Source organism: Arachis hypogaea, chromosome 3 (genome assembly GCF_003086295.3).
Source record: "Arachis hypogaea cultivar Tifrunner chromosome 3, arahy.Tifrunner.gnm2.J5K5, whole genome shotgun sequence".
Classification (NCBI taxonomy): Eukaryota; Viridiplantae; Streptophyta; class Magnoliopsida; order Fabales; family Fabaceae; genus Arachis; species Arachis hypogaea.
In genome coordinates, this window is record NC_092038.1 from 44,746,866 (window position 1) to 44,757,509 (window position 10,644).

Here is a 10,644-nt window from a genome sequence, read left to right on the forward strand (position 1 = left end):
GTATACTTCTTGACAAGGGTCTTCACATTCAATCACTTTCTCACCAACCTCTTCTAGCTCTTCTCCATCCTTCATGTCACAACTTGGAGGTAATGTGAAACATATCTCAACATCAACCTCAATTTTAATAGAAGAAGATTCTTCAAACCCAAAAGGATCATGTGTTGGTGTGGAATCATCATCAAGAGGAAGATTAGTTGCTTGCTCAACTTCTTCCAATTCTTCATCATTCATCATATGCTTTAGAAGTTGTGCACCCTCCTTGACATTGCTTTCAAGCTCAATGGAAGAAGGCTCAATAGGATTTTCGAGGTGATTAGTTAGTGTGGACAAGAACTCATCAATGATTGAGTCCAATTCTTGAGCAACCTCTCCTAATTCTTCAACCATTCATTCCGGCTCAATTGTCTCAACTTCCTCCATTGGTTGCGATTCTTGCTTCAACGCCTCTTCTTCACCTTGAAGCTCCAAATTCACTCCCTCATTAAACTCCTTGGTTGATCCTCCACATTCATCGATGGGAGCACTTGGGATGCATGAGCTTAGGTGGGAGGCCATGTGGTTAATGGCTTCCCCCATGGTAGCAACCATGACTTCTAGCTTCTTTAGCTCCTTTTGCTTTTCTTGCAAGAAGGTTTGGATAGCTTCTTCTATTGGGGGAGGTGGTGGAAGAGAGGGTTCCTTGTTTGGGAGGAAGGGTTCATAATTGGAAGGTAGTTCATCTTGGTAAGGGTGTGGAGGTGATGTATATGAAATTGATGGTTCTTGAGAATATTGATGTTGGAATGGTGGTGCCTCTAAGTATGGCTCATATGGTTGTTGGTATGGTGGATATGGGTTGGGATCATATGGAGGTGAATGGTGGTATGGGGCTTGTGAGTAAGGTTGTTGGGGACTATGTTAAGGGAAATAATTATATGCATGTGGTGATTGTGGTTGACAACCACAATGAGGGTCACCACATCCATTAGATTGGTATGCATTAGGAGTTGGATTATACCTATAAAGAGACCGAAGGAGGTTATTACCAAGAGGGTTGTCTATATGCTTGAGGCTCCTCCCACCTTTGATTCCCAAATCGTTGATGCATATCCTCATTGAAGCTTCCATTTCCTACAACATAGTTTGAACCAAACTCATAGCCAAAGTGGTGAAAATTCATGGTAGAAAAGAGAAAACCAATACTAAAATTAACAAAAACTAGAAAACAAACCAAAAATCAAGTTATTCACAATATATACAATAACCAATAACAGGCACACATTGCAATTTCCCGGCAACGGCGCCAAAAACTTGATAAAAATATTAACGTCGGTTAGGAATTTTCACAAAATAATTTCGTTGCTAATATAGTTCCCAACCAACAAACAACCTTCAATCAAAGTTTAATTTTGGTTGTCACAAGTCCAACCAAATAAAAGTAACCGAGAGTATTAGTCCCAGGTCATTCTCCCTAGGAATTACAATCGAGTGCCTAATTATTGGTTATGAGTATCATGGGGGTTGGGTTGATAAAAGGGCAAGAAAATAAATGGCAATAAAAATAAAACAAACAACTAAAGAAGCAAATAATAAAGAGAGACATTCATGGCAAAGATTGAGAATATAGGCTTTCTATCCTAGTCGTTAATTATCATACAATAATTATCATGAGAAAATCCTATTAAGTCATCTTCTACATCAGAAGAAGGTACCATATTATCTTCAACATAGGAAGAAAGTCAAATAGGACTAGTTAATCTCAATCCAAAAGTCCTAATCAACTCACTAATTGAATTAGCAAGAGATTAGAGTCGATGGAAACAATATTAACTAACAATCCTAGATCACCAACATAAGTTGGGTATTAAAAACTCAAGATTGCCTAATTTCTCTTTCCAAGCCAAGAATGCTCAAAAAACTACTCTAACATCCAACCAAGAATTTTGTCAAACACTTGGAAGGCATAAAAGGAAAGCAAGGTAAATTTTCAAGGAATAATAAAATCTACTACTACCCAATGCAAAAAATTAACACTAACAACTCAAAGAAGCAAGAAAAGAACATAAAACCTAAAATTGCATTAAAGGTAAGGGGAATTAACAAGAGTTCATCAACATAAAAAGTAACCAAAATGAGAAATTAACAAGAGAAACTAAGAAGATTAAAGCAATTCAACAAGGAAAAGTAAAGGAAACTAAATCAAAACATGTAATTAAACCTAAATCTAAGATGAAAATAAACTAAGAACCCTAATTTCTAGAGAGAAGAAGGAGCTTCTCTCTCTAGAACTAACATAAGGCATGTTTCCTATACTAACTAATTATTCCCCCCCTTGATTCATCTTGAATTCAGCCTCAAATAGTTTCAGAAATGGGTTGGATTTGGGCCTTGGCAGCTCAGAAATCGTCCCCAGCGTATTCACTTTAATGAGGTCACGTGCTGATTGTGACACATATACATGGGTCACGCGTACGCGTCGTCTGGCTTTTTCTTGTCATGCGCACGCGTCATGTCACGCATACGCGTCGTTTTCGACGATGCACCTCTTCACGCGTACTCGTCTATCATGCGTGCGTGTCGCTCTGAATACTCTAAATCCTTGTTTTTCCATGAATCCTCCTTTTTGCATGCTTTTTCCTTCACTCCTTTGATCCATTCCTTGTCCTTTTCAATCCTGAATTTACTAACAAACACATCAAGGCATCTAGTAGAATCAAAGGTGAATTAAAATTGCCAATTTAAAGCTTAAAAAGCATTTTTAAACCATTAAGCATAATTAGGAGAAATTCATGAAACCATGCTATTTCATTGAAAAAATGTGATATAAGTTGATAAAATCCCCTAAAATTAACACAAGATAAACCACAAAATTAGGGTTTATCAATCCTTAAGCTAATACCATGAAAAATTGAAAACAAGTCATGAAGAATAATCTTTAAACAAGTCATCATCACTCTTGTGTCTCGAATTTAGAAGGTGTTGCCTAGACAGAAATTAATCATTGGTGCTAGCTTGTCGTAGGTTTGGAGAAACTATTGCAACGACATCTTTAAGTTAGTTGATATTTGGTCTGATCTAGGGATGGCAACGGGTCTCCATGGGGGCAGAGACATGCCCCCCGCCCCCGCCCCCGTCACCACAATCCGCCCCCATCCCTGCCCCGTCCCCACCACAAGTAACGGGGACCCCGTATCCACCGGGGACCTGGATATCCGCAAATATCCACAGATTTTACAAATTAACAATCTCAAACACAGAACAATAAACAAATTCAAGAATAGAACATTAACAATTGAACAAATCCTAAATTTCCAAATTAAAATTCAACCATAATTGCCCAAACAAAAATAAAACTCAGAAGATTAACAATTTCAAATAATTTCAAATATAGAAAATTAGCAATTGAACAAATCCTGAATTCCCAAATAAAAATTCAACAATAATTGTAGAAATAAAGATACAAACACAGAAGATAAACAATTTGAAATATTGAACAAACCCTAAACCCAAATGTTGAGAAAAACCTTAAAAGAAACTAATCAGAGAGAATGGGCCTTATTGATGCGGCAACGACGAGGCTTCGGCAGACAGCGGCAAAGAGGCTGTCGGAGGCGACAACGATTGTGCTGGTGAAGGTGACGATTCTACTTGAGGAGGCAGCCACAAGGAAGACCAATTTGGAGGCTGCTGGTGAGCGGATAATTTATACGCTTTTTGGCATTGTTTTAGGTAGTTTTTAGTAGGATCTAGCTACTTTTAGGGATGTTTTTATTAATTTTTATGTAAAATTCACATTTCTGGACTTTACTATGAGTTTGTGTGTTTTTCTGTGATTTCAGGTATTTTCTGGCTGAAATTGAGGGATCTGAGCAAAAATCTTATAGGAGGCTGAAAAAGGACTACAGATGCTGTTGGATACTGACCTCCCTGCACTCAAAATAGATTTTTTGGAGCCACAGAACTCTAAATGGTGTGATCTTAATTTCGTTGGAAAGTAGACATCCAGGGATTTCCAGAAATATATAATAGTCCATACTTTATTTGAGTTTAGACTACACAAACTGGCGTTCAACTCCAGCTCCATGCTGCATTTTGGAGTAAAACGCCAGAAACACGTCACAAACCAAAGTTAAATGCCAAAAACACGTTACAACTTGGCGTTTAACTCCAGGAGAAGCCTCTACACGTGTAAAGCTCAAGCTCAGACCAAGCACACACCAAAGTGGGCCCCGGAAGTGGATTTCTGCACTTAGACTTATTTTTGTAAACCCTAGTAACTAGTTTAGTATAAGTAGAACTTTTTACTATTGTATTGAGAGTCTTGGATATCCTGGTTCCCTCTCTGGGGCCGGAACCAATGAACACCTTTATCACTTATGTATTTTCAACGGTGGAGTTTCTACACATCATAGATTAAGGGTGTGGAGCTCTGCTGTTCCTCGAGTATTAATGCAATTACTACTGTTTTCTATTCAATTCACGCTTATTCTTATTCTAAGATATCCATTCGCACCCAAGAACCTGATGATTGTGATGATTATGTGACGCTCATCACCATTCTCACTTATGAACGTGTGCCTGACAACCACTTTCGTTCTACATGCAAATAAGCTTGAATGAATATCTCTTGGATTCCTTAATCAGAATCTTCGTGGTATAAGCTAGAATCCATTGGCAGCATTCTTGAGAATCTGAAAAGTCTAAACCTTGTCTGTGGTATTCTGAGTAGGATTCAGGGATTGAATGACTATGATGAGCTTCAAACTCACGACTGTAGGGCGTGGTGACAACGCAAAAGGATAGTAAATCCTATTCTTACATGATCGAGAACCGACAGATGATTAGCCGTGCGGTGACAACGCACCTGGACCATTTTCACTGAGAGGACGAACGGTAGCCATTGACAACGATGATCCCCCAACATACAGCTTGCCATAGAAAGGAGTAAGAATGATTGGATGAAAGCAGTAGGAAAGCAGAGATTCAGAAGGAACACAGTATCTTCATGCGCTTATCTGAAATTCCCACCAATGAATTACATGAGTATCTCTATCTCTATTTTATGCTTTATTTATCTTTATATTCGAAAACTATTATAACCATTAGAATCTGCCTGACTAAGATTTACAAGATGACCATAGCTTGCTTCATACCAACAATCTCCGTGGGATCGACCCTTACTCACGTAAGGTTTATTACTTGGATGACCCAATGCACTTGCTGGTTAGTTGTACAAAGTTGTGAAGAATGTGTGTGAACCATAGTATTGTGCACCAAGTTTTTGGAGCCATTGCTAGGAATTGTTCGAGTTGTGAAAAGTATGAGTCACAATTTTTCCTATCAAGTTTTTGGCGCCGTTGCCGGGGATTGTTTGAGTTTGGACAACTGGCGGTTCATCTTGTTTCTCAGATTAGGTAATTTTCTTTTCAAAAAGTTTTCAAAAATCTTTCAAAATTTTTTTATTTGTTTTTGTTTTTCCAAAATAATTTTCAAAAAAAATACAAAAATATAAAAATCATAAAATCATAAAAACAGAAAAAATTATTTTTGTGTTTCTTGTTTGAGTCTAGTGTCAATTTTTAAGTTTGGTGTCAATTTCATGTTTTTAAAATTTGTGAATTTTTCGAAAAACTCATGCATGGTGTTCTTCATGATCTTCAAGTTGTTCTTGATAGGTCTTCTTGTTTGATCTTCATATTTTCTTGTTTTGTGTCTTTTGTTGTTTTTCATATGCATTTTTTAATCCATAGTGTCTAAACATTGAAAATTTCTAAGTTTGGTGTCTTGCATGTTTTCCTCTCTTGAAAATTTTTCAAAAATAAGTATTGATGTTCATCTTGATCTTCAAAGTGTTCTTGGTGTTCATCTTGATATTCATAGTGTTCTTGCATGCATTAGTTGTTTTGATTCATAATTTTTATGTCTTGAGTCATTTTGTTGTTTTTCTCTTTCCACATTAAATTCAAAAATTAAAAAATATCTTTCCCTTATTTTTCTCATAAATTTCGAAATCTTTGAATTGACTTAGTCAAAAAATTTTTAAAATAAGTTGTTTCTTGTTAGTCAAGTCAAGATTTCAATTTTAAAAATCCTATCTTTTCAAAATCTTTTTCAAAAATCAAATCTTTTTCATTTTTCTTATTATTTTTCAAAAATTTTAAAAATTAATTTTCAAAATCTTTTTCTTAATTTTATTTCATAATTTTGAAAACTTTACTAACAATTAATGTGATTGATTTAAAAATTTGAAGTTTGTTACTTTCTTGTTAAGAAAGGTTCAATCTTTAAATTTTAGAATCATATCTTTTAGTTTCTTGTTAGTCAAGTAATCAATTTTAATTTTAAAAATCAAATCTTTTTAATTTCCTTTTCAAATCTTTTTCAAAACAAATCTCAATCATATCTTTTCAATCATATTTTTTTTTTCAAAATCAATTTCAAAAATCTTTTCTAACTCCTTATCTTTTCAAAATTGATTTTCAAATCTTTTTCAACTAACTAATTGACTTTTTGTTTGTTTGACTATTTCTTATCTTTTTCAAAACCACCTAACTACTTTTCTCTCTCTAATTTTCGAAAATCACCTCCCTCTTTTCTAAAAATCTTTTTATTTAACTAATTGTTTTAAATTTTAATTTTATTCCTTTTTACAAATTCGAATTTTAACTTTAATTTAAAATAAAAACAATAATATTTTTCTTTTATTTTAGTTAATTTTTGAAAACTCCTCTCTCTCATCTTCTTCTATTTATTTATTTATCTACTAACACTTCTCTTCTACTCAAAATTTGAACCCTTTTCTCCCCTCTACCTGTGTTCAGATTTTCTTCTTATTTTCTTCTACTCACATAAAGGAATCTCTCTACTGTGGTAAAGAGGATCCCTATTATTATTTTCTGTTTCCTCCTTTTTCATATGAGCAGGAGCAAAGACAAGAACATTCTTGTTGAAGCAGATCCTGAACCTGAAAGGACTCTGAAGAAGAAACTAAGAGAAGCTAAAATACAACAATCCAGAGAAAATCTTACAGAAATTTTCGAAAAAGTAGAGGAGATGGCAGCCGAAAATAATAACAACAATAATAATGCAAGGAGGATGCTTAGTGATTATACTACACCTACTTCCAATTTTTATGGAAGAAGCATCTCAATCCCTACCATTGGAGCAAACAATTTTGTGCTGAAGCCTCAACTAGTTGCTCTAATGTAACAGAAATTCAAGTTTCATGGACTTCCATCAGAAGACCCTATCAGTTTTAAACTGAGTTCTTGCAGATCTGTGATATTGTTAAGACTAATGGAGTAGATCCTGAAGTCTACAGGCTCATGCTTTTCCCTTTTACTGTGAGAGACAGAGCTAGAACATAGTTGGACTCACAACCTAAAGATAGCCTGGACCCTTGGGATAAGCTGGTCACGGCCTTCTTGGCCAAGTTCTTTCCTCCTCAAAAGCTGAGCAAGCTAAGAGTGGATGTTCAGACCTTTAGGCAAAAAGATGGTGAATCCCTCTATGAAGCTTGGGAAAGATACAAGCAGTTGACCAAAAAGTGTCCTTCTGACATGCTTTCAGAGTGGACCATTTTAGATATATTCTATGATGGTCTATCTGAGTTCTCTAAGATGTCACTGCACCATTCTGCAGGTGGATCCATTCACCTAAAGAAAATGCCTGCAGAAGCTCAAGAACTCATTGACATGGTTGCAAATAACCAATTCATGTACACCTCTGAGAGGAATCCTGTGAGTAATGGGACGCCTCAGAAGAAGGGAGTTCTTGAAATTGATGCTCTAAATGCCATACTGGCCCAGAACAAAATATTGACCCAACAAGTCAATATGATATCTCAGAGTCTAAATGGATTGCAAAATGCATCCAACAGTAGTAAAGAAGCATCTTCTGAAGAAGAAGCTTATGATCCTGAGAACGCTGCAATGGCAGGGGTGAATTACATGGGTGAAGCCTATGGAAACACCTATAATCCCTCTTGGAGAAATCATCCAAATTTCTCATGGAAGGATCAACAAAAGCCTCAACAAGGCTTTAATAATGGTGGAAGAAACAGGCTTAGCAATAGCAAGCCTTTTCCATTATCCTCTCAGCAACAGACAGAGAATTTTGAACAGAGCCCCTTTAACTTAGCAAACATAGTCTCTGATCTATCTAGGGCCACTTTAAGTTTCATGAGTGAAACAAGGTCCTCCATTAGAAAGAGGCACAAGTGGGCCAGCTGAGTAAAAAAATCACTGAAACTCCTCCTAGTACTCTCCTAAGCAATACAGAAGAGAATCCAAAAAGAAAGTGCAAGGCCATTGATATTATCAAAATGGCCGAATCCAAAGAGGAAGGGGAGGACGTGAATCCCAATGAGGAAGACCTCATGGGACGTCCCTCAAACAGAAAGGAGTTCCCTATTGAGGACCTAAAGGAATCTGAGGCTCACATAGAGATTCTATTAAACTCTCTTCTACCATTCATGAGCTTTGAGAACTATTCTTCCTCTGAAGAGGATGAAGATGTAACTGAAGAGCAAGTTGCTCAATATCTAGGAGCCATCATGAAGCTGAATGCCAAGTTGTTTGATAATGAGACTTGGGAAGAGGAACCTCTCTTGCTCATTAGTGAACTAAATACATGGGTTCAGCAAACTTTACCTCAAAAGAAACAAGATCCTGGTAAATTCTCAATACCCCATACCATAGGCACCATGACCTTTGAGAAGGCTCTGTGTGACCTGGGGTCATGTATAAAGCTTATGCCACTCTCTGTAATGAAGAAATTGGGAATATTTGAGGTACAAGCTGCAAAAATCCCACTAGAGATGGCAGACAAGTAAATAAAACAAGCTTATGGATTGGTAGAGGATGTGTTAGTGAAGGTTAAAGGCCTTTACATCCCTGCTGATTTCATAATCCTAGACACTGGGAAGGATGAGGATGAATGCATCATCCTTGGAAGACCCTTCCTAGCCACAACAGGAGCTGTGATTGATGTTGACAAAAGAGAGCTAGTCCTTCAATTGAATGGGAACTACCTTGTGTTTAAAACTCAAGGATCTTCCTCTACAACCATGGAGAGGAAGCATGAAAAGCTTCTCTCAATACAGAGTCAAACAAAGCCCCCACAATCAAACTCTAAGTTTAGTGTTGGGAGGCCACAACCAAACTCTAAGTTTGGTGTTAAACCCCCACATTCAAACTCTATGTTTGGTGTTGGGAGGTCCCAACAATGCTCTGAACATCTGTGAAGCTCCATGAGAGCTCACTGTCAAGCTATTGACATTAAAGAAGCACTTATTGGGAGGCAACCCAATTTTTAATTATCTATATTTCTATTGTTCTTTTATGTTTTATTAGGTTTATGATCATGTGAAGAACAAAACAATTGCAAAAATTAAAAACAGAATCAAAAAGAGTAGAAGAAAAAGCACACCCTGGAGGAAGAGCTGTCTGGCATTTAAACACCAGAAACAAGCATTTGTCTAGCGTTTAACGCCAGAAACAAGCACCAAGCTGGCATTTAATGCCAGAAACAAGCATCAGGCTAGCGTTAAACGCCAGGATTGCATACAAAAGGCGTTTTACATGCCTAAAAGGTGCAGATATGAGAAATCCTTGACACCTCAAGATCTGTGGACCACACAGGATCACCTCAGGATCTGTGGACCCCACAGGATCACCTCAGGATCTATGGACCCCATAGGATCCCACCTACCCCACTTCTCTCTTCTTCACACAGTCCAATAACACTATACCCTTCACCAATCACCTCAATCTCTCTTCCCCATAAACCCCACCTACCTTCAAATTCAAAATCTCTTTCCCACCCAAACCCACCCTAAATGACCAAACCCAAACCCTTCTCCCTCCACTATATAAACCCCTCCATCCTTCTTCATTTTCACACAACATTACCCTCTCTTCTCCCCTTTGGCCGAAACCCACACCTCTCTCCCTCTCCTCCATATCTTCTTCTTCTTCTTCTATTCTTTCTTCTTTTGCTCGAGGGCAAGCAACATTCTAAGTTTGGTGTGGTAAAAGCATAGCTTTTTTGTTTTTCCATAACCATTGATGACACCTAAGGCCAGAGAAACCTCAAGAAAGAAGAAAGGGAAGGCAATTGCTTCACCTCTGAGTCATGGGAGATGGAGAGATTCATCTCAAAAGCCCATCAAGACCACTTCTATGAAGTTGTGACCAAGAAAAAGGTGATCCCTAAGGTCCCTTTTAAGCTCAAAAAGGGCAAATATCCAGAGATCTAACAAGAGATTAGAAGAAGAGGATGAGAAGTTCTCTCCAATCCCATTCAACAAGTCAGAATCTTAATGGTTCAAGAGTTCTATGCAAACGCATGGATCACTAGGAAACCATGATCAAAGCATGAACCCAAACCCAACGAATTAGCTTACACTGGTTTGGGGGAAATGCTTAAATTTCAGTCCGGAGAACGTAAGATTAGTGGTGGACGAAATTGTGATTCATACTTAAATTATTGTCGAAATTGATTCCCAGGTAATGGCCCCAAAAACTTGGTGCTCAATACCATGGTCTGAATATAATTTCACAACTTCGCTCAACTAACCAGCAAGTGTACTAGGTCGTCCAAGTAATAAACCTTACGTGAGTAGGGGTCGATCCCACAGAGACTGTTGGTATGAAGCAAGCT

General features: G+C 37.3%; 1 non-coding gene across 1 annotated transcript; it reads right to left on the bottom strand.

Annotated features, from left to right (window-relative positions):
• Window positions 1-7,439: 7,439 nt before the first annotated feature.
• Window positions 7,440-7,547, bottom strand: LOC112794047 (small nucleolar RNA R71). Its single transcript, XR_003198729.1, has one exon. It is a non-coding gene; the product is annotated as a small nucleolar RNA R71 (small nucleolar RNA).
• Between the last annotated feature and the right edge of the window lie 3,097 nt (window positions 7,548-10,644).